The sequence below is a fragment of the Crocuta crocuta genome, unplaced genomic scaffold, assembly GCF_008692635.1.
Source record: "Crocuta crocuta isolate KB4526 unplaced genomic scaffold, BGI_CrCroc_1.0 scaffold251, whole genome shotgun sequence".
Lineage (NCBI taxonomy): Eukaryota > Metazoa > Chordata > Mammalia > Carnivora > Hyaenidae > Crocuta > Crocuta crocuta.
Genome location: NW_027527809.1, coordinates 1,000,728 through 1,024,480, shown reverse-complemented (window position 1 = coordinate 1,024,480; position 23,753 = coordinate 1,000,728). Strand labels below are relative to the sequence as shown.

The following is a 23,753-nucleotide window of genomic DNA, read 5'->3' as shown; positions in this document are numbered from 1 at the left end:
CACCTGTCTTGTTTATTGAGAGGAAGTTATAGAAGGCCTGTTGGTGGTGATGTTAAACTGATGGAAATTCTTCACCTTACTAGTGATTGTGTAAACTCTCTGTCTTTTTTGTTTGTTTGTTTGTTTGTTTGTTTGTTTATCGAGAGAGAGAGAGAAAGAGAGAGAAAGGGAGAGGGAGAGGGAGAGAATATCAAGCAGGCTCTGTACTGATAGTATGGGGTTTGATCTCATCAACCGTGAAATCATGACCTGAGCCAAAATCAAGAGTCAGATGCCTAACTGAGCTACATAGGCGCCCCTCAACTCTCATGGTCTTAAACCATGCTAAAGTCCTGTTATGTCTTGAACTTCTCCTCAAAGCATTACACCTCTAATGTATTTTTGTCTAATGGGGTCAAAGCTGCTCAGCATTTTTTTCAGGCTGAGGATGTAATGTTATCTTTCCACAGATTGTGACTTAAATATACAGTTGTTTTTTGTAACAACTTATTTTTTGTAAATACATATCCATTGATGCCATAGTTATCATTTGTAACTTAATTATTGCTACAAGTGCCAGAAACTGAACAATATTAATGGAAAAATGTTTTCTAACAACTGCTGTACCACTTTTGATTATAACTGCTTTAGCATTAAATTTTATTGTTTTGAAAGAAGACCACAATTTACAGTTTTTGTTGAAACAGCCTCCTTCTACAAAGAGGAGATGTATACACATGGAATCTTGCTTGTTGGTATTTATAACTCACTTAGATCCCTTTTGTAATTGTTAAATTATTTTCTCATTGCAGTACAGATCCCTTACAGTGTCAGTTTCCATCTGGGGAGATCCTCCTTTCTTTAGCTCAGATGGTTGTTTATCTGCGAGTTTAAATGTGTTTGTCCTGGATTTTCAGCATGCAAATCAAATATTACTAATCAGTTCAGTTAGTGGCCGTGACATCTCAATCCTGTGTTTCAAAGACTGAGACCTGGATTTAATCATCCCGCCATATATACATAAACATAAGGTTTAAAGTTGAGGTTTATGTCCCTTAGTTTTTTATTACATTATATAAAAATGAACATTGTAGCAGGATGCATGTCTGTGTCTATTGAGAGACCATCCATATACATATATATATATATTTTAAATCTATGACCTATCTAATCTGCCTATCAAATTTAACTATCTATATATTTTCAAAAGCTACCATATGTCTGAAACAGTGGTGATGTGTAAGGCCAGTTGAATCATGCTTACTTATGGTTAAAGTGTTTCCTAAAAGAACCAAAGTCCATTTACAATTTTGGAAGACAAAGTCTGATTTGTTTTGCTGTATATAGTTCAATTAATAATTATCACAATTATTCATAACATTTTTATAGCAGTTCTGAAATGATATTGTGGGGAAAAAATTTGCAGAATATGTATTTTTAAAGTTCATGGTTTGTAGGTACAGATGTTAAGAGCATTGTTTCCATTAAAATCAATAACAGTGAAAAATGGTTATTTGCTTTGTGATAAAATATTACCAATCCATTTAGCCTTCAGCAAAGCAACTCATTTGGACAAACAGTTCTTTTACAGTTGTTATTTGTTACTATTCGGAGGGAGGGGGAATGTTGGATGGCTAGAGTTCCAGAGACTTTTTAAAACTAATTTAGGGTGTTGTTTAATATTGAGAGCCCAGTTTCTTTGTGAAAAACCAGTTTGCAAATCAGCAAATAGAATGGTTGAGATAAGGAATTGTAAAGAATTTAGAAATTTAATAAATAGGCTTAAATACTTTCTCCTCTTGAAGGGGCAATGCTCTAGGTTTTTTGGTGGCAGTCATTTGGTATTATACATAATAATTTTGATTTACAAAAATTTTTTTATTGCTCTTTATGAAGAAATAAAATATTGGCATATCTTTTTTAAAAAATAAAAGAAAGAAATGTTCTGCAAATATTTAAAGAGCCTTCATAAGCATGAGCACAGTGATAAAGTCCGATAAACCTTCATGTCATGCATTTATTTGAGTGCTATATTCTAAGGACTGTATATCTATTATCTTCTTTTGTCCCACCAAAGCACTTTAAGGAAGAAATTTCACAAACGAAAAAATTAAGGCAGGAAGATTAAGAAACTTGCCCAAGTCTCTGCAGCTTGTAAATTTGAGTCCAGGTGCATCTGACTCAGATCCACGCTCTCAGCTATCTACTGTCTCCCAAATGGCAGAAGTCCTGCTGCCACTACTAAACATCAGTTACTGTTACCAAGGATTGTTTGGGTACATCTTTATAGTGCAAGCATCATGTGTAAAACATTCCCAAAGGTTTTCTCTGTACAAAAGAAGGCACTTGCCAGAGGAAGTGTTCCTATACATTAATTGCCAACAACAAATCTTTAAAATCAATCAGTAATTTTTGTGCAATAGATGATCTTTAAGCAAGTATCTTTTATAAGTAGAATATGAATAATGCAAACTGTATAAAAATAGGCATGATGTGTGATAAGGATATAAGTGCCTTGTTTTGGGGAGCTGGCAAACAGAGGGGGACAGGTATGCATGTGAACACACATGTGCATACACACATGCATATACCTTGGAAAAGTAGCCCTGCTATCACTTAAGAGAGAGGGAAGCATATTGTGTGCTAGTTTCATTTCTAGCCTTGTACAAAGGCTTGTTAATATATTTTTAACCTGCGTTAATTTAATTAATTAATTAATCTATATTTAAATTCAAGTTAGTTAACATATAGTGTAGTCTTGGCTTCAGGAATAGAACCCAGTGATTCATCTCTTACATATGACACTCAGTGCTAATCCTGAAAAGTGCCCCCCTTAATGCCCATCACCCATTTAACCCAACCCCCCACCTACTTCCCCTCTAGCACCCTCAGTTTGTTCTCTATATTTAAGAGTCTCTTTATGGTTTGCCTCCCTCTCTGTTTTTAGCTTATTTTTCCCTTGCCTATCCCATGTTCATCTGTTAAGTTTCTCAAATTCCACATATGAGTGAAATCATATGATATCTGTCTTTCTCTGACTTACTTATTTCCCTTAAAGGCTTTTTAATATTGAAAGGCTCAAGCCTGGTGACCTGAGCTGGGTTATTACATAATCCACTCTTGAGGATTAGCTGAATTGTGATGGAAGTTTGGACTACCCTTGCCTCATTTCCTGCATGATAGCCAATAAAGCTCTAGAGGTGTCAATGCTTCCTCCTAGCAGATAAGGAATACCTATCAGTTCTTGTGGGTGGACCTTTATTGCTTCCCCTCTGGCAATGGCTTTTGGGCTTCAGGAGCAGAGCTATCACCCTCCACATCTTTTAAAATGCAGTATGTTAGAAATGCAATCAGTTTGTACCTGCCAGCACCTACCTCCTTTTCCAGTTCCCAACCAAAGCTGTGGATATTCACAAATCATTATGGCTGCTTAATGTCAGAGAGTTCTACTGAATTACCTCTACATTTCTCTGGATTGGTAAATAGGGATGACCCTAGTTGCCCACAGCAGCTGCAAGCCCCAGTATCTGTGAAAGCATGATCTGTATCTGCATCCCAACCTACACTGACTGGGTGGAACGAACAATAGGAACCTGTCTGTGGGGCTCTGAATTTTCCTTCTGTAGTGTCATATTCTCCAAGCCCAGGGACTAAAGGAAAACAGAGCCATTGTCTTGTTGCCAGGGCAACCAAGCAGGTGCTCTGAATCTGATGGTTCATAACAAAATGCTTAATTTCTCTGTGCTGGGAGGCAGAGGTTGTTCTAGCTAGGGCAGAAGTTAGATTGCAAGTGCTCAGAACTGGAACAGGGTTTGCCATGTGGCATCAGGAAATCAGACACACCAGCTAAGTCAGACTCCATTAGGGAAAGCTTACATTGGAAAGCTGGCAAGACAAGAGCTAATACTTGCTTAACCCAAAGCCAGAGGTTGGGATTGCAGAACTAGGGTTTGAGATTCAGGCAAACTGGGGTTCATTTTACAGGAAAGTGGAGTGCAAAAAAAGGTATCCAAGGACACTGCTGTAAGGTGTAAACACCTTAAGGTGTTTGTAAGTGAAACCAAGGCAACATAAAACATAATTATTTGTCAGCTTCAGAGCAAAGTGTATGTAGTCTTCTATCTCTTACCCAGCTCTTAGGTGAGTTAAAACGGACTTTGTTTCTAGTTTCAGGTCCTGGGGTATACATGGTGAATTATATTATGGAAATGTCCCTTCCTTAAATTATGATATTATCTTGGCTCCATGTAAATGCTTTGGGCTACTTTGACCTCTGCTTCACTGCAAACTAGCTGAAATTTTAAACCTCTTCTTTCAGAAGTTCTCCTGTCCTGAAGTTTCACAAATAAGCCTCAGACAAGGTACTAATCAGCTCTTACTTAAGGCTCTGCAGACCTAAATGTAGTCTAACTGGCAGACAAGCATACCAATAAAACAAAAATCTAAACGCCTTGTCTTCAAGGTTTATCTCATCAGTTTCATCCTATTACCACAGCCTCCCATGTTTACCTCCTAGCTTTACCAGTCACCAGCTCCTTGATCATCCCAACTTCCCATAAACCAAGCCTCTGCCCAAAACCTGCACTTTATAGGGGCCCATCTAGCCTTCCTTCATCCATGCTATTCCCTATTGAATGAGGTCCACAGGACAAGGGATTTGTCTACCAATACCCAGTATCTCTCACCCTTCTAAATCACACATGAGATTCCTGGGACCACAGAAAGTTTTGTCCAAATGGCATCAAGCCTCCTCTTAGAGCCTGCAAGGACCTCTTCCCAGCTCTACCCTCCTGAAGCGGCCACTCCCACTGGTACGTACATCTATAGAGTCTGTTACACAGCATATCATGGAGTACGATGACGTAAAAAATAATTATTCTAATCAAGCAATGCCTGATCAGTTCTCCATGTAGCTTGCCCCTAAAATCACCATAGGTCTGTGGCAGTCAATACACTCTAACTGGTATTCTGATTTTGATGCCCACTGCATTAATTATGTGCATCTTGCCTCTGAGAATTAAGTCCTGCCATGGGTCTCTGTCATTCTGGAGTCCTATTATCCTCATTAATATTAGGCAGCCTAATATCCATTCCACATTTACAAGCATCATTTGCAGAGAACGGGTACCACTAAGCTTCCTAAAGAAACTGGCATACCAAGCACTAGTATATTTCCTTAGAGATAGGAGTGAGCTCTGAGTCCTTTCAAGGAATATACTCAGTGATAAGTTCTCAGGTTGTACATAGTAAATCCATTCTAATATTCCTGCTTTCCTGATCCATATGTCGTCACTGCTCAATATAATGCCAAGACAACTGGTAACTTCACCTCACATACTCTGGGCCATTGTCATGACCAAGTTTCAAGAAACCAACTTGATGGTGTGTTTAGAAAAACTCTAGGTCCTGGAACATTGAATCTTGAGTCATGGAAGATACCCCCATACATGATCCTCAAAATCCACTCCTATACATATTCCCTTGTTCTCTGCTAATATATTTAATAGCCAGATTCTGTCATTTAATAGGTAGTCTGTTTCTTCCCTAAGCAGGAACTGCACTCTTTCTCTCAGGCTATGCTGAATTATGATTCTGGTTATTGGCCTGTATGCGATGAGTTGTGGCAGAGGCAGCTTTTTAAAGAGAACAAGTATCATCTCATTAGGCACCTGCTTCAAATGAGAGCATTGTACAGATTTAGGAAAGGGGAGGGTATTTTCCTTTAGCAAAGGAAATAGGTGGATTCCACTGCCCTAGGAATAATCCAGGGAAATTTTTGGGTTCTTAAGTTGAGAGTTCTTAAGTTTATCCATTCAAATATCCTCATAACAGATCTTTTGTGCCCTTTTCCCTACCTGGCTCCTGGTTTTAATATAGTATATACATATTAAGCTACACATTTAAATTCCTTTACAACTCTACTGTCCTTACACTTAGAATCTGGATCTGATTTTCATCCCATTCTACCCTGAGGCCAGACTGCCATTGATCTTGCTGGTTTTCAGAGGGTCTCTTAAGTTAACCATTAGCTGCCCTGAGTATATAATTATCTTTTCTTTCTTTTCTTTTCTAAGAATTCAGTTTTTTATTGAACAGGTTACAGAAGAGGTTTATTCAAAAAGAGTAAAGCCCATGTCATCGTCAGACTCCTCTGATTCTTCTTTCTTTGCTTCTATTTTCTTCTCAGCTGGGGCAGGCATGGTAGAAGGAGCAGGACCTCCTGCTGATATAGCGTCAGCTGCTGGGGCAGGCCCATAAACCCCCACATTGCAGATGAAGCTCCCGAAATGGACATTGGTCAGGGCCTTTGCAAACAAGCCCATCCAGAAAGGTTCAACATTTATACCTGCTGCTTTAATGAGGGCATTGATCTTATCCTGTGAGACTGTAGCCTCATCATATGCAGGATAAGAGCCCAGTAGATGCAGGCGAGCTCCTAGACAGAGGCCAAAGTCCTTTCAGTTCCTTTCAGGGAGAAGGCTGAGTGGGCACTGCTGCGACACACCCCAATGCAGACTTCCCCGGGAAGAGTAAAGATGGCAGGAAAGTAGGGGAGCTGGGATTCCCCTTCATCCCTCAAACACAGTTGTATTGAGGTCAGATCACTTGGAACACCCAGGAATTCAATCTGCGGAGTGGCAGAAAGATCTTTATATGTGGAGGGAGACAGCTTGGTGGGACCAAAGTGCATCTATGTGAACTGGGAGAGATAAAACGGCTTAGGCATGAAGGGAAGGGAATTGCTTCTATGGAGACAAAAGGGAAAGAAAGACAGAGGGGCTGTGAAATTATGATATTGAAGTAGTACAAGAGGAAAACCTCCCCAGACCACGGACTGGGGAATGAGAAATACAGAGAGGCTAGTTTCTGTTTTGCAAACAGCCTTAGGAGCTGAAACTTCAGAGATTTCAAAAAGTTTGGCTTTCTCTAGGCTATAGCCTGGCTGTCTCTGCACCTGGTGGGGAAGGAGCCAGTCATGGGGCGCTATAGCGATCTCAGGGGTGCACTGGGAGAGAACAGGTGCTTCCTCGAGTACTGTGGGAAGAGAGTATATTGCCAAGGACAAAAGACCCTGCAGGCACCAGCCAAAGGCCTTTCATTGGCAGGACAGACTGTCGCTACACCAGAACAGGGTTTGCATTGTGCAGGGCCCTTTAAGACATTGGGTTTTGAATCCCAGCCAAACTCTTAGAAGGCAGGGATAACTGAGGAGCAAGGCAAGCTGACCTCCCATGCTAACTCTGTGAGGGCTGCCTGAATAGCATGGTTTGAGACACCTGGTGTTGTCATTTTCTACCCAACACCAACCTTTGGACCTCAGGGAGCAGAACAGCAGCCCTTAGTGGAGGCGGGACCACTTCCACCAAACTCAGTCCCTCCTTGCATCACAACAGCTTACCTACTGGAGGAAGATTGATACTGAGCCTACAAGACGGCCTCTGCTCTAGACCATCACAGCCACTGGTCCCAGGCACCAAAAGACAACTATTTTTTGTTTTTGTCTGTGTGTCTGCTCGTCCATCTGTCAGTTTGTCTGTTTGGTCTTCTCTTTTCTTTTTCCTTCTACCCTCTTCTTTTTTTCTTTTGGAATCAGGTGCATAGTTTCTTATTTGGTTTTGGTCAATTCTTATTTTATATATATAAACAATATATAAAACAATTTTTTGTTCTGTTTACTTAAGCAGGTATTTTTACTTTATTCTTTTTACACCTTTTCTATATCTTCTGATTGTTTATTTTCCTTTCTTTCTCTTTGAGTCAAGCATTATAGTTTGCTTGACTCTCTGCTTGGTCTTCTTTTCTTTCCTTTCATTTTTTTCTTTGTATGGGATCAGGCACCTCCCCCTATCTGTTTTTCCAGGGTAACTTCAATGAACAAATCAAAGCACACCTGGTTGAAGATCCAAACATTCCACCACTACTAGCAAGGAGGAGCTTTGGAGAGGACTGACCAGTGGGACAGAGCAGCCAAATATACAAAAACAGAGTTCACACAACACACTCAAAAAACACTTCCTAAGGTGCCAGGCTCTCGACAGTGTGTGACCCCTTTTTAATATAGTAGTACTCACAGGTGCAGGACACTTAACAAGCTATTAAAACAGGTAAAAGATAGAAACCTAGCCAAAATGATGAAATGGAAGAATTTGCCTCAAAAGAAAATTCAGGAAGAAATGACAGCAGAGAATTGTTCAAAACAGATATAAACAGTATATCTGAACAAGAATTTAGAATAACAGTCATAAGACTAATATCTGGGCTTAAAAAAAAGCATAGAGGACAGCAGAGAATCTATTGCTGCAGAGATCAAAGACCTAAGAAATAGTGATGATGAGTTAAGAAATGCTATAAATGAAATGTAAAATAAACTAGATACAGTGACAGTGAGGATGGAAGAAGCAGAAGAGAGAATAGGTGAAATAGAAGATAAAATTATGGAAAGTGATGAAGATGAAAAAAAAGGGAAAGGAAATTACTAGATCATGAGGGGAGAATTAGAGAGTTAAGTGATACTGTAAAATAAAACAAATCTGTATCAGAGGAGTTACAGAAGAAGAGTGAGGGAAAGGGGCAGAAGATTTATTTGAATAATTTTAGCTAAGAACTTCCCTAATCTGGAGAAGGAAACAGGCATCCAAGTCCAAGAGGAACAGAGAACTCCCTTCAAAAAAAAAAAAAATTCCCCCTAAAAAAACAGGTCAACACCATGACATATCATAGTGAAACTGGCAAAATACAAAGATAAAGAGAGAATTCTGAAAGCAGCTAATGACAAATGGTCCTTAACCTGTAAGGGTAGGAACATACGGGTTGTAGCAGACCTGTCCACTGAAACTTGGCAGGCCAGAAAGGAGTGGCAGGAAATATTCAATGTGCTGAACTGGAAAAAATATGCAGCCAAGAATCCTTTATCCAGAAAGGCTGTCATTCAGAATAGAAGGCTCTCTCAATAAAGGCTTTCCCAGACAAACAAAAACTAAAAGAGTTCATGACCATTAAACCAATGCAGACTGCTTCCTTGGAAAGACCGACCATTTTAACGGCAGCTAAGGAAAATATACTGCTCTCCACCTTGGATCTCCTCCCAACTAACCGCAGGCAAAGCTTCATTAATTGTGATTTCACTACCAGGGGTCATTAACACCCCCACTTACCACCAACAATAGGGTCTTTATTGTCTTTAGTCAAGCAGGTAACCCAACTCAAAAATTCATCCTGAGAGTTTTCTTTTTAGGACTAATCCTGGAATCCATTTTCTCAGCTTCAATTTAAAAACAAAAACAAAGGGGCGCCTGGGTGGCTTAGTCGGTTAAGCGTTCGACTTTCACTTAGGTCATGATCTCGCGGTTCGTGGGTTCGAGCCCCGCATCGGGCTCTGTGCTGACTGCCAGCTCAGAGCCTGGAGCCTATTTCGGAGTCTGTGTCTCCCTCTCTCACTGACCCTCCCCTGCTCACGCTGTCTCTCTCTCTCCTACAAATAAATAAAAATATTTAAAAAAAATAAAAACAAAAACAAAAAACAAACAAACAAACAAAAAAAAAAACAGAGCCTGAGGCAAAACTTTTGTGCTAATGTTTTATTGGGGAGTGCAATCTCAGGGAAGCAAGAATGAAGGAAAAGAGAATTCAGTCAGGTAAGAAGAGAAGTCAAACACAATAGCGCATTGCTAAGCTGACCATAGCTTCAAAAAGCACACAATGGATTGCTCAGTGTCACAGAACCTCTCTAGAAAAGGCCATATGGAGCCACCATGTCTTGAAATCTTCTGTTAGAAAGAAGGTTATCTGCTGATTTATCTGTTGATTCCTTCCTGTTTCCTATCTCCCTTTAGTCAAGTTTGCCCATACAGCATTAATGCCCCTGCACATCCACATTCCTTCTGGATGCCCACTGGCTCCAGATGGATCAGACAAGGCCCTAGAGTTACTGTGATAAGCAGTCAAGAACCATGGAGCCTGTGGGGTTGAATGGATCTGAGAAAATCCATAAGCTAGGTCTATAGCCATAACACAAATGGGAAGGTGGGAGAAATATCATCTTACAACTAGAGCCATTCCAACTACTTATGAAAACTGCCAAAGAGAAACAAAGCCAGACTGTAGTTAAAGACAATAAAGACAGATTTACTCAATAACTACTGCAGTTGGGAAGAGAGTCCACTACAAATCAAGTTTAACTTTGATTGATGTAGAAGTGACTAGGCATCTTAAAGGAAGAATGAGGGAATAAAGAAGGAGAATAAATAGGAGATTAGAAAATGGGAATCTGGAAAATGGGAAATTACAAAAAAGTCAGTAGGTAGGTTGGTCAATGTGAATAGGCCATCTGAGTTTGCTAACTAGAACTTATCAAAGTTAGGCTCCTATCCTCTCACAGAGACTGGGGGTCAGGGGACCTATCATCAGGTGTTGACTGAAATAAACAGAAATCAGGGCACCTGGGTGGCTCAGTCAGTTAAGCATCTGACATTGGCTCAGGTCATGATCCCACAGTTCGTGGGTTTGAGCCCTGCATTGCGTTCTGTGCTGACAGCTCAAGAGTCTGAAGCTTGTTTTAGATTCTGTGTCTCCCTCTCTCTCTGCCCCTCTCCCACTTGTGCTCTGTCTCAAAAATAAATAAAAAACAAACAAACAAAAATTTATTGAAATAAACAGTAATTATTTTGGCAGACTTCTGCTCTCCCAGGCAGGAACTTAAGTGAAACTTGATCATCCTAGGTATATAGGTTTGAGCTTGGAGAACCGGCTAGTATTTGTTCCAGCCTTGGGGTGCTGGGGGACAGTGAATAAAATTGTTTATGCTGAGAGTCTGTAGTCTTTCTAAGCCAAGATTGAAGCCTGGTGGAAAAGAGGTCTCAAGAAAAGGCTGAATTTGGTCAAGGAAAGAGTCTCTGTCAGAACATCTATGTACTACAGACTAAGGTGTCTGATACATAGCACTGCCTGACATCAGCCAATTCTCTAATCTGTAATATCCCAAATTATGAATACAAAAGCAAGCCTTATAAAGCTGATGCCTTTTACTGCAACCCCTTTATATTTTATCTCAACCATTTTTTTAACTTCTTGACAATTTTACATGAAAAGATGTATATAAGAGAGCATTCAATAAATATTAGTTCCCTTACACATTAAAATTCACTAAGAGACCCAAATCTTTGTTCCCAAGGGTAATTCCTTCACCAGCTGTCCTCTTCAGTGGAGCCCTGGACTTTCAGCCTGAAGCCCATGTATATTTACTCCCACACTTCCCTGAGAAGGCTGAGGCCTTTCACAGTTCCTGCCTGACTCACAGATGGAAGCCTCAAGCACCTTAAAATAAGACTCCTGCTTCAGCCTCCTAGAGCCATTTCACATTTCAACTAGAGTCTCTTCACATTTCAACTCCTCCCTGACCTCTTGGCATTCTCTCTTCCTGACATCCATTAACACCATCAGGCCAGCCTTGGCTTCCAGGCTAAATCTGTGTCCTAGAATCCTAGATTGGCAATAAAAGTTCAGAAACATTCATCCTAGTAAGAAAATCATCTTCCTATGCAGCTGAATGCCCCTATCAAACCTGAAAAAATAGCAAGAAAGCCTGATAAAAATCCCCTTGCTCTGTCCCCCATTCTTCTCTGCTAGAGACTAGGTAGCTACACTGCAATTTAGTCAAGATTAATTAAAGGCCCTAAACCTCTAAAAGTATTAGTAAATTAACTGTGGTTTTCTACTGCCAAAATAAATAAATAAATAAATAAATAAGTGTTTAGTTGTTCTTGTTTTAGGAGATAATGAGCATTACCTACTTATTATAAATTCAGGTTTTAGTATCATTGGCTTACAAGAGACATGTTTTTTAGATAACAAATTCTTTCATTTACCTTACTGTAGGTTTATTTAAATTCTGTTTAATAGCAAAGTAACTTGGATAGAAACTAAAGTGAGTTTGTTCCTATGAAATTGTTTAATACTTAAGCAAGAATGTATTCCACATCTGTCAGAATGCCTAAAATATAAAAGACAAGAAATAATAAGTGTTGGTGAGGATGTGGAGAAAAAGGAACCCTCATGCACTATTGGTGGAATATAAATTGGTACAGCCACTGTAAAAAGCAGTATGGAGGTTCCTCAAAAAGTTAAAAATAGAAATACTATATGATCCAAGAAGTCCACTACTGGGTATTTACCCAAAGAAAACAAAAGTGTAATTTGAAAAGATATATACACTGCTATGTTTATTGCAGCATTATTTATTTATTTATTTATTTTTTAATGTTTATTTATTTCTAGGAGACAGAGAGAGAGACAGCGTGAGCAGGGGAGGGTCAGAGAGAGACGGAGTCACAGATTGAAACAGGCTCCATGCTCTGAGCTGGCAGTCACCATAGAGCCCGACGCGGGGCTCGAACCCACGAACCGTGAGATCATGACCTAAGCGAAAGTCGGACGCTTAACCAACTAAGCCACCCAGGCACCCCGTATGTTTATTGCAGCATTATTTATAATAGACAAGATAGGGAAACAATTTAAGTGTCCATCAATAGATGAATGGATACATAGTATGTGATATATATCACATATATAACAAATATTACACAGTCATGAAAAAGGATAAGATTGTGCTATGTGCGGCAATATGGATAGACTTAGTGGGTATTATGCTAGGTGAAATAAGCCAGACTGAGAAAGATAAATATCATATGATTTCACTCATATGTGGAATGTACAAAAAAACGAAACAAATGAATAAACAAAAAAAAGAAGAATCAGATATATAAGTATAGAGAACAAACAGATGGTTATCTGAGAGAAGACAGATGGGAAGGATGAGCAAACTGAGTGAAGGGGTGGGGATGAAAGTTTTTGGTTATGGAATGAATAAATCAAAGCATAGGGAATATAGTCAACGATACTGTAATAGCATTGTATGGTGACAGCTATACTTGTGGTGAGCATAGCATAACATAAAGAGAACTTAAATCACTAGATTGTACGTATGAAACCAATATAATATTGTACATCGGGGTGCCTGGGTGGCTCAGTTGGTTAAGCATCCAACTTTGGCTCAGATCATGATCTCATGGTTTGTGACTTGGATACCCTCGTGGGGCTCTGTTTTGTCAGTTTAGAGCCTGTAGCCTGCTTTAGATTCTGTATCTCCCTCTCTCTCTGCCCCTTCCTCACTCATGCTCTGTCTCTCAAAAAAGAGTAAAATCTTAGAGGAGAAAGCAGGAGACAACCTCCTTGACCTCTACTGCAGAANAGAACTCCCCTATGACCCAGCAATAGCACTGCTAGGAATTAACCCAAGGAATACAGGCGTGCTGATGAATAGCAGCACATGTACCCCAATGTTCACAGCAACACTCTCAACAATAGCCAAAACATGGAAAGAGCCTAAGTGTCCATCAACTCACGAATGGATCAAGAAGATGTGGTTCATCTATACAATGGAATACTACACGGCACTGAGAAAGAATGAAATCTGGCCATGTGTAGCAACATGGATGGAACTTGAGGGTGTTATGCTGAGCCAAATAAGTCAGGCAGAGAAGGACAGATACCATATGTTTACAATATAGGAGGATTATACGGAACGTAACAGAGGACCATGAGGTAGGAGAAGGGGAAAACTAGTTGTAGAGAGGGAGGGAGGCAAACCATGAGAGACTCTTGAGTGCTGAGAACAAACTGAGGGCTGATGGGGGTGGGGGAGAAAGGAAGGGGGGTGACAGGCATGGAGGACGGCACTTGTTGTAATGAGCACTGAGTGTTATATGGAAACCAACCTGACAATAAACTATTAAAAAAATAAACGTTAAAATAAATAAATAAATGAATGAATAAATACATAAATAAATTAATTAATAAACATAAATAAATATTGTATGTCAAATATACTCAAATTTAAAAATTTTTTAAAAAAGAAGAATCTGAGTAACCTCTGAATCCTAATCCAACTCTGAAAAACCCTACGTGAGGAAGGGGGCAAGGTGGCTGAGAAGTAGGGAACTCCGTACATTGCACTCGCCCCCATATCTCGCATGGAGAAGGCCTGAAGACATTGGAACCTTTACAGAATCCAGGAGTTTGGGAGGAAAAGGAGACAGAGTCCGCTGAGAAAACCTTCTAGCGTGAGTGTGAAATGGAGAAGATAAAATCAGGTCGGGACCAGAGACACAGAGGGACGGGGGCAAATCCCCTCTGCAGGGAGTTTAGAGTAGAAAGAGAGTGGCCGAAACTGCTCAAGACCCTGTCCCTGCCACTGGGGAACAAAAAAAACCTCTGCTCGGGACACAGAGGGATCCGGCTTCCTGCTCTCCAGCTGACCCTAGTCTGGACGTACTCGTCCCAGGTGACCCCTGGGGAAATTGCTCCCTGAGTGCCAGCTTGACTTGGAGGGGATGCCCGGCGGCCATGCCTTTGTGCTTCTGGTTCAGCTGGATCCCTAGAGGGGAGGCGAAAGGGCTTAAAACTGGGAGATTTGCCCGCGAGTTCCTGTTTTGGGCGACAAGACACGGAGGGACCCAGTTTCCTGCTCTCCAGCTGACACTGGGTGGGACGCACTCTTCCCAGGCGACCCCCTGATGAAACTGCTCCTCGCTCGCCAACCCGACCTAGAGGAGACAGGAGCAGAGACTTCTGGCTCAATACCCAGGGGGAAGGCAAGAGGCTTGGGACTGCCCTGAGGGGATCGCCTGAGAGTTTGTGTTTCCAACAATTTCAGTGGGGCATGCGGATTGAGATCTGAAAACAAGGCCTGTCTTGGGATATAGAGCACGACCCACCTTGGTTGCACTCCGACACAGGGAGTTTACACACCTAAAAAAGCGAGTTGCAGCGCTTGGTTCAAGAAGGGACTGGAGCGCTGCCACTCCTCCCCACAACCGCCAAGGCAGGACTCCCAAGGGACGCATTGTATCAAACTATGCCCATTCCAGCTAGAGAGCTGCCCTCTTCTTTTTTTTTTTTTTCCCCCTAACCTGAGCCAGGGCGAGACCAACGTGGATGCACCGCCCTAATTAATTCTGGTTACTGGCTTGCTTAAACAGTCACATTTAATCCATTCTCTAGATGTAAATTCTACACCTATGTAACTTTTCATCTCTTTCTCTCTGGAGTAATCAGACTATATAGTTTCTCTGGATAACACCATCATCATTTCTTTTCGCCTTTAATGTGAATTGATCTTCTGCACGACATATCATAGTGAAAATGGCAAAATATAAGGACAAAGAGAGAATTTTGAAAGCAGCTAGGAGAAAAGGGCCCTAACATACAAAGGGAAACCTATCAAAGTGGTGACAGACCTATCTACTGAAACTTGGCAGGCCAGAAAGGAATGGCAGGAGATCTTCAGTGTGATGAACAGAAAAAATACGCAGCCAAGAATCCTCTATCCAGCAAGTCTCCCATTCAAAACAGAAGGAGATATCAAAGTATTTCCAAATAAACAAAAATTGAAAGAATTTGTCACCACTAAACCAGCTCTACAAGATCCTGAGGGGGACTCTCTGAGGGATATGTTGCAAGGAACACAAGATGCTAGAGACACACCACAAGCATGAATCCCACAAATGACACATATATTTCAATAATAACACTGAATGCAAATGGACAAAATGCCCCAATCAAAAGACATAGGGTAGCAGAATGGATAAAAACAAAATCTATCTATTTGCTGTCTAAGGAAACTCATTTTAGACAGGAGGACACCCTCAACTGAAAGTAAGGGGATGGAGGGGCGCCTGGGTGGCTTAGTCGGTTAAGCGTCCAACTTTCGCTTAGGTCATGATCTCGCGGTTCATGGGTTTGAGCCCCTCGTCGGGCTCTGTGCTGACTGCCAACTCAGAGCCTGGAGCCTATTTCGGAGTCTGTATCTCCCTCTCTCTGACCCTCCCCTGCTCACGCTGTCTCTCTCTCTCTCTCTCTCCTAGAAATAAATAAAAATATTAAAAAAAAAAAGAAAGTGAGAGATTGGAGAAATATCTATCATGCTACAGGAAGTAAAAAAAATAGCTGGAGTAGTTATACTTATATCAGACAAACAGGACTTTAAGTAAAGACAGTAACAAGGGATGAAGAAGGGCATTCTATAATAATTAAAAGGTCTATCCATCAATGAGCTAACAATTATAAATGTCTATGCACCAAACATGGAAGCGCCTAAATACATAAAACAATTAATCACAAACAGAAACAGTCTTATCGATAAGAACGTGGTAATAGCAGGGGACTTTAATACTCCACTTACAGCAATGGACAGATCAACTAGACAGAAAATCAATAAAGACACAATGGACCACGCTAGATATCACCTCATGCCAGTCAGAGTGGTTAAAATGAGCAAATCAGAGGACTCTAGATGCTGGCGAGGATGTGGAGAAATGGGCACCCTCCTACACTGTTGGTGGAAATGCAAACTGGTGCAGCCCCTGTGGAAAACAGTGTGATAGTTCCTCAAAAAATTAACAATAGAACTCCCCTATGACTCAGCAGTAGCACTGCTAGGAATTTTCCCAAGGGATCTAGGAGTGCTTATGCATAGGAGCACATGTACCCCAATGTTCACAGCAACACTCTTAACAATAGCCAAAACATGGAAAGAGCCTAAGTGTCCATCAACGGAAGAATGGATCAAGATGATGTGGTTCATCTATACAATGGAATACTACACGGCACTGAGAAAGAATGAAATCTGGCCATGTGTAGCAACATGGATGGAACTTGAGGGTGTTATGCTGAGCCAAATAAGTCAGGCAGAGAAGGACAGATACCATATGTTTGCACGTATAGGAGGATTAGGAGGAACTTAATGGAAAGCCGTGGGGGAGAAGAAGATGGGAAATATGTGGAGAGAGGGAGAGAGGCAAACCGTGAGAGACTCCTGAATGCTGAGAACAAACTGAGGACTGATGGGTGTGGGGGGGAGGGGGAGTGATGGGCATGGAGGAAGGCACTTGTGGGGATGATCACTGGGTGTTATATGGAAACTAACTTGACAATAAACCATTTGTAAAAAAAAAAAAACACCCCTATGCGATGTGCTATAGAGGATCTACCCCTTACTGCTAAGATGCATTTATATTTTTCAAATATCTAGTTTTCAATTTTTAAAATAAATCTGAATATTTAGATTGTCAAAATCTTTATCATAAAAATACTGGACCAAGAGAATTCTTTTCTAAAAGTTATCTCTTCAGAATTAATCAAGGAAGAGATTAATCAAGGAGGAGAAATGACCTAGATAGTTTATTTTGTTGCCTTAACCAAATTTTTTAGAAGACTTTGGGTTAATTAGAATCATAAAAAATCATCCTCGGGTTAAATATTTTGATCTGGTCACCTTGGTTGATAATTTGCAAATTCTTGGGAATTGCCCCAAATTAGAATATGTTAAAATGGTGTGTTAAGAATCTGCATTTTTTCTTTTAATATTTATTTAATGTTGAGAGAGAGAGAAAGGAGAGAGAGAGAACGAGAGAGAGAGAGAGAGAGAGAGCGACCATGATCAGGGGAGGGGCAGAGAGAGAGAGGGAGACACAGACTCCTAAGCAGGCTCCAGGCTCTGAGCTGTCAGCACAGAGCGCGATGCGGGGCTCGAACTCAAGCCATGAGATCATGACCTGAGCCAAAGTCGGACACTCAACCTACTGAGCCATGAAAGTGCCCCAAGAATCTGCATTTTTAACAAGCTGTGCTAGTAATTCTTATGTCCACTGAAATTTGAGAACTAGAATGGAAAGAGAAAGGCACTCATATACTGATGCTACGAGTCGATGATACTTTATTGGAAGGCAGTTTAGTAAAAACCCTCTCAATCAATCCTGAATTAACTAAATTATTAGATAAAATGACACTCTATTCCTTCTATAAAACAAACTGATGATCTGGACCCACTGAGTCCTTTATACCAGTAGACAGCTCTTTGATATGCTCTTGACACTTTGAATTTTCTGTTTATCAAGAGTCAGTGCTTTTTTTTTAAATGCTTTTATGCCAATTGTACTTGTTTTATAATTATGTTATTTAATTATATTATGTACAAGAACATAAAAAGAAATGTTTCAGGGAAAACTAAATGGAATTCTTTGGATAGATTCTAAAGCATACCACGATCATAAAAATGTCAAATTAGGAGCAAAAGATTGAAGGAGGAATATACATTTTTGCAGTTCTTGCTCCACCTTAAAAAAAAAAAAAGAAACTAAAAAGCCTAAGCAATTCATGGCAGATGTCATTTATCTAAGAAAGATTATGTAGAACTTTAATCATGGGTCCCATTGTCAACAACAACAATAAATTCCTTCATCCTAAATGCAAATTTTAAAATTTCATCAAATTAGTGAATAAATACATTTGTATTTTATAGTTTAAGGAAAAGTAAAATGCTAAAGATATATGTACATATATGTCTGTATGTATAAATATATATATAATAGAGATAATATTTTTATGACTTCCCTCTTTAGCCACCTATTTTGATGAATAGGCCATTTACCAGCTTTTATCTCTTTGGTTAAAAGGGTTTCTAGCTTTCAAAATATGCATGTTCTTTAATCCAGTAAATATACATCTAAAAACGTATTCTAAAGAAATATCATTTATCACTTATAAAGATAGATAGGAATAGATATGTGAATATTTAGATATAGTTATAGATATGTGTATGTGTGCATGTGTGTCTTCATGTAGGTTTAGGTTTTTTTATATGAGCAAAACTTAGAAGCTTCCCAAATATCCACCGTTGGGAGTTTGTTAAATGTTATCCATTCAATGGATATTATGCAAAACCATCAAAAATATCAAAATAGACCCATATATAATAATAAGAAAACATTCTGTTAAGTGTGAAATAAAAGTTACATACACATAGAAAAAAGTCTAGAGTATTTATATCAAAAATTCACAGTGGTGGGGCACCTGATTGGTTCAGCCAGTTAAGCATTTGACTTCAGCTCAGGTCATGATCTCATGGTTTGTGAGTTCAAGTCCCACACTGGGTGAGCTTGAGTCCTGCTTCTGGTGGACATGAGCCCCACGTTGAGTGAGCCCCACCTCTCTCTCTTTCTCTTTTCTGCCTCATAGGATTCTCTCTCTTTGCCTTTGCTCGCTTGAGCCCCCCCTTCTCAAAAAAACAAATTCACAGTATTTTTTTCTAGGAGACGGTAGAAATTCATGTGATTTTCCTACATTCTGACCATCTTTAATTTCTACAATGAATATATATTGCCTTGTATTAAAGATAATAAGAGACAAATGAAAAAGATTGGGGCTCCAAAAGGCAATAATTTTTCTTGTTTTAAAACTGACCAATTCTGATTCTCTGAGTATCATATTTATCTTTGTAGACCTCAGTAGAAATTACAACAGTGTTCTCTAAATTTTCTCCTAAAAAGCAAGGAATCTTAAGAAGGCAATATACCATAATTGGATTTCTGTGGTTACTGCAATAGATTTTTATCACTGCTTTATATTATTGAAAGGAATTTATTTACCAATGTCAGAAGGGGGGATGGAGGGAAAGAGTTTTTTCTTTAAATTTTCATAAGCCATCCTAGAAACTATTAAAGTTAGGCATACAGATATATAAACATTTCTTTTTTTCTCGGAAAACATCATAAATCACCAAAAACAAAAGTATCTTACCCAAATTTTCTAGGAAAATTAAGATATTTACAGTGGATAAAACCTGTGGTTATAGGTGCTTGCAAAAAGGAACAGATTGCAAATTTTTCTAACTTTAATTTTAAAAGCAAACTTAAAGTGTCTTTTATATCTATAGCTTCATGGGATCATAATATCATATTTTAAACTCTAATGAAGGGTTTGGACTTTCAAAATAGGAAGAATTTCTCTGAGAACAAGTACACCAAAACTTGCCAACACACAAGAGCCACATCAGATTTGCAGAAAAACCACAGGCTTCTTCTGTTGCATCCATGCCATGTTTATTTCAAAAGTAGGAAAGCCAAATCAGAACAACAATCATCTTTCAAAATGATTTATCTTAGTATTCTTTCCTTTTTTCCTATGTATATAAATAAAGCTTTTCTTAAGATAAAACATACATATCGTTTCTGTCTCTTAGGTCATGTATACAAAATTCTTTCTTTTCTCATTACATATTTTTAGAACTTATTAATTTACATTTTTGGGCTCTTCACTTTTAAGGAAAGTGCATCTTAACTATTTAGCTTTAGAAAGCAAAATTTTTTATTTTAGCTATTTTAGGATTTAATATAATTCATTAAAAGGAAAAACCTCTGAAAAAATATATCATCTAGATTTTCTTAGATTTGCAAAGTAAAACAGGTCATATCATTGCATTCTTTCTCAAAGTTGTTTTTATTACTTATTTGCCAATGATTTTACTAACATTTGAGATAACTGAATTTTCTAAGGCTAATATTTAATATCCAGTTATAATTCTTTCAGCTCTTGGCAATCTGAGGTTCTATCTGGTTGAAGTAAATTTTAAAATCCCTCAATTAGCTCCACGGGTTTCTCCAATAGCAATTTAGCCTTTATATAAGGTATTTTGTTGTTTACAATTAGCAGTAAGTTGTAATCTTAAAACAAAGTGAGTAATAATGAAATTTCAAGTTCATGAATGTGGCAATATCCCATGAACTGAATTGTGTCTTCTTCCCCTCAAAATTCATGTTGAAGTCCTAACCCCCAATATAACTATATTTGAAGATACAGCCTTTCAAGAAGTAATTAAGGTTAAATAGGTCATGTGGGTAGGACCCTGGTTGATACAACTTATATCCTTATAAGAGGAAAAGAGATTAGGTATGCACATAAACAGAGAAAAGACCATGTGAAGACAAAGCAACAAGGTGGCCATCTGCAAGCCACGAAGAAAGGCCACAGAAGATTCAAACCTGCTGACACCTTGAACATGGACTTCAAGCCTACAAACTATGAGAAAATAAATTTCTGTTGTTTAAGCCACCTAGTTTGTGGTATTTTGTTATGGTAACCCTAGCAAACTAACACAATACCTGCAGCATTCACAAAGTATTTTTGAGCTACAAATAAAAGCCTACTAATGAGAATATGAAAAAAAAACCAAACACTTCAGGATCACTGCAAATAATTTAACAGAAAATAATAAACTGGTTCTGGACACAATAGCAAATACAATGACCATGTAGGTCTAGATGCTTTAATGACCATGGTTGAACTGACTGCTCCAAAACGGGGCCACATTCAGAGTTACCATCTCAATCACTACATATGGATTAGGACTAGGCCAGAAAAGATAGAGGGAAGTCATGCTACATTTAGTATTGGCCTGATTGGACTTTCTGCTTCAAAGGAGACATTCAGGGGCATACGTTCTATTTCTACTAACATTCCAAGACTACGTGACATATAAAAATCTAGTAATATTTTAAGAGTTGCTTTCTTGAAATTACCAAATACAAAATCTGACAAGGGTTTGCCCCTCTCTCAATTGAATTTATTTTCATTGAGTTTCTTTTGCCATTTTTGACAATTAAAATATATTTAGCCTATTTGCTGACTTTGGATAAAGTTGCTGAAGATATGCTCAATTTTCAACCACATTCATTTCTAATCTATGATTTACCCCCATGGATCTATAAATAATTCAGAATAATTGAAATCCTCAAGGAATATAATTTAACCCCACTCTTTAAAACTTGGACCTTGTTGCATAATAAAATGGAGGTGGCCACTGCATGGATTGAGGATGTAGAAAGGAGAATAGGTGAATTAGAAGATACAATTATAGAAAAAGAGGAAGCCAAGAAAAAGAAAGATAAATTGATCCAAAAGCCCGAAAGGAGAATTCGAGAACTGAGTGATGCAAACAAATGGAACAGTGTCCGAATCATAGGATTTCAGAAGAGGGAGAGAGAGGGAAAGGCGCTGAAGGAGTACTTGAACAAATTATAGCTGAGAACTTCCCCAATCTGGGGAAGGAAACAGACATTGAAATCCAAGAGGCACAGAGAACTCCCCTCGGAAGTAACTTGAATCGATCTTCTGCATGACATATCATAGTGAAACTGGCAAAATATAAGGATAAAGAGAGAATTCTGAAAACAGCTAGGGATAAAAGGGCCCTAACATACAAAGGGAGACCTATCAGAGCAGTTACAGACCTATCTACTGAAACTTGGCAGGCCAGAAAGAAATGGCAGGAAATCTTCAATGTGATGAACAGAAAAAATATGCAGCCAAGAATCCTCTATCCAGCAAGCTTCTCATTCAGAATAGAAGGAGAGTTAAAGGTTTTCCCAAAAAAATAAAAACTGAAGATTTCATCACCACTAAATGAGCCTTACAAGAAATCCTAAGGGGGACTCTATGAGGGAAATGTTGCAAAGAACACAAGGTACCAGTGACCCCACTACAAGCATGAATCCTACAGAGAACACAACGACTCTAAACCCATATTTTTCAATAATAAATCAAAAGACATAAATTATCCAATCAAAAGACATAAATTATCAGAACGGATAAAAGCAAGGTACATCTATTTGCCGTCTCCAAGAGACTCTTTTTAGACCTGAGGACACCTTCAGATTGAAAGTGAGGGGATGGAGAAATATCTATCATGCTGCTGGAAGTCAAAAGAAAGCTGTAGTAGTCATACTTATATCAGACAAACTGGACTTTAAAGTTAAGGCAGTAACAAGGGATGAAGAAGGGCATTCTATAATAATTACAGGGTCTATCCATCAGGAAGAGCTAACAATTATAAATGTCTACGCACCGAATTTGATAGCACCCAAATACATAAAACAATTGATCACAAACAGAAACAATCTTATAGATAAGAATGTGCTAATAGAGAGATTCCGGCAAGATGGCAGAGAAGTAGGGAGCTCTGTACTTGCACATGCGCCCATACCTCACACGGAAAAGATCTGAAGCCATCAGAAACCTTACGAAATCCGAAGGTTGGGAGAAAAAGGGCACAGAATCCACTGAGAAAGCCTTCTAACGTGAGTACGAACTGGGGAAGATAAAATCGGGCCGGGCTCGGAGACTCCAGGGTCAGAGGTGATTCCCCCTCTGCGGGGAGTGAGAGGGGAAAAAGAGAGAGTCCGAAACAGAAAAACCTCCGCTCGGGGAAAAACCTCCGCTCAGGGCATAGAAAGACCGTGCGCACCAAATACCTGCATGCCAGATCCCGTCGCGCCAACTGGTCCCGGAGGGGCTGAGCTCCCGGACTGCTTCTTTGTGCTGGCTTCTGGCTGCCTGCTGCCATTGTCCTGCCGGCGGGCTTGGGCCCCTGGAAGAGCCGCGCGCGGACACCGGGTGTCCGTGCTCTTGGCTGGCTGGAACTCTAGAGGGAAGGCAAAGAGCTAAAAACTGGGAGATTTGCCCACGAGAGTTCATGTTTCAGGTACGAGACATAGAGGGACCTGGTTTTCCTTACTCCAGCGGGCTCCGTGCAGGGCTCCGTGCACCCGGCACGCAAGTCCCCACCCGGCAGACAAGCTCCCGCCCATACTCGCCAGCCCGACCCAGAGAAGGAAGCAGCAATTCTGACTCCATCCGCAAAGCCAGGCAGGAGGCCTGGAATTGCCTGAGGGGGTTGCCAGGGAAGTTGTGTCTGAGGCAATTTCAGCGGGGCACGCGGACTGGGATTTGGAGACTGGGACTGGCCTGGGTTGAAGAGCGCAACCAACTTTGGCTGCGCCCCAAGTATGGGGCATTTACACGGCCAAAAAAGCGAGGTGCAGTGCTTGGTTCAAGAAGGGATTGGAGCACCGCCACTCTCCTCCCCACAACCGTCAAGGCAGAAA

General features: G+C 39.8%; 1 pseudogene; it reads right to left on the bottom strand.

Moving 5' to 3' along the window:
• Positions 1–6,089: 6,089 nt before the first annotated feature.
• Positions 6,090–23,456, bottom strand: LOC144240501 (large ribosomal subunit protein P1 pseudogene; annotated as a pseudogene).
• Positions 23,457–23,753: the final 297 nt, after the last annotated feature.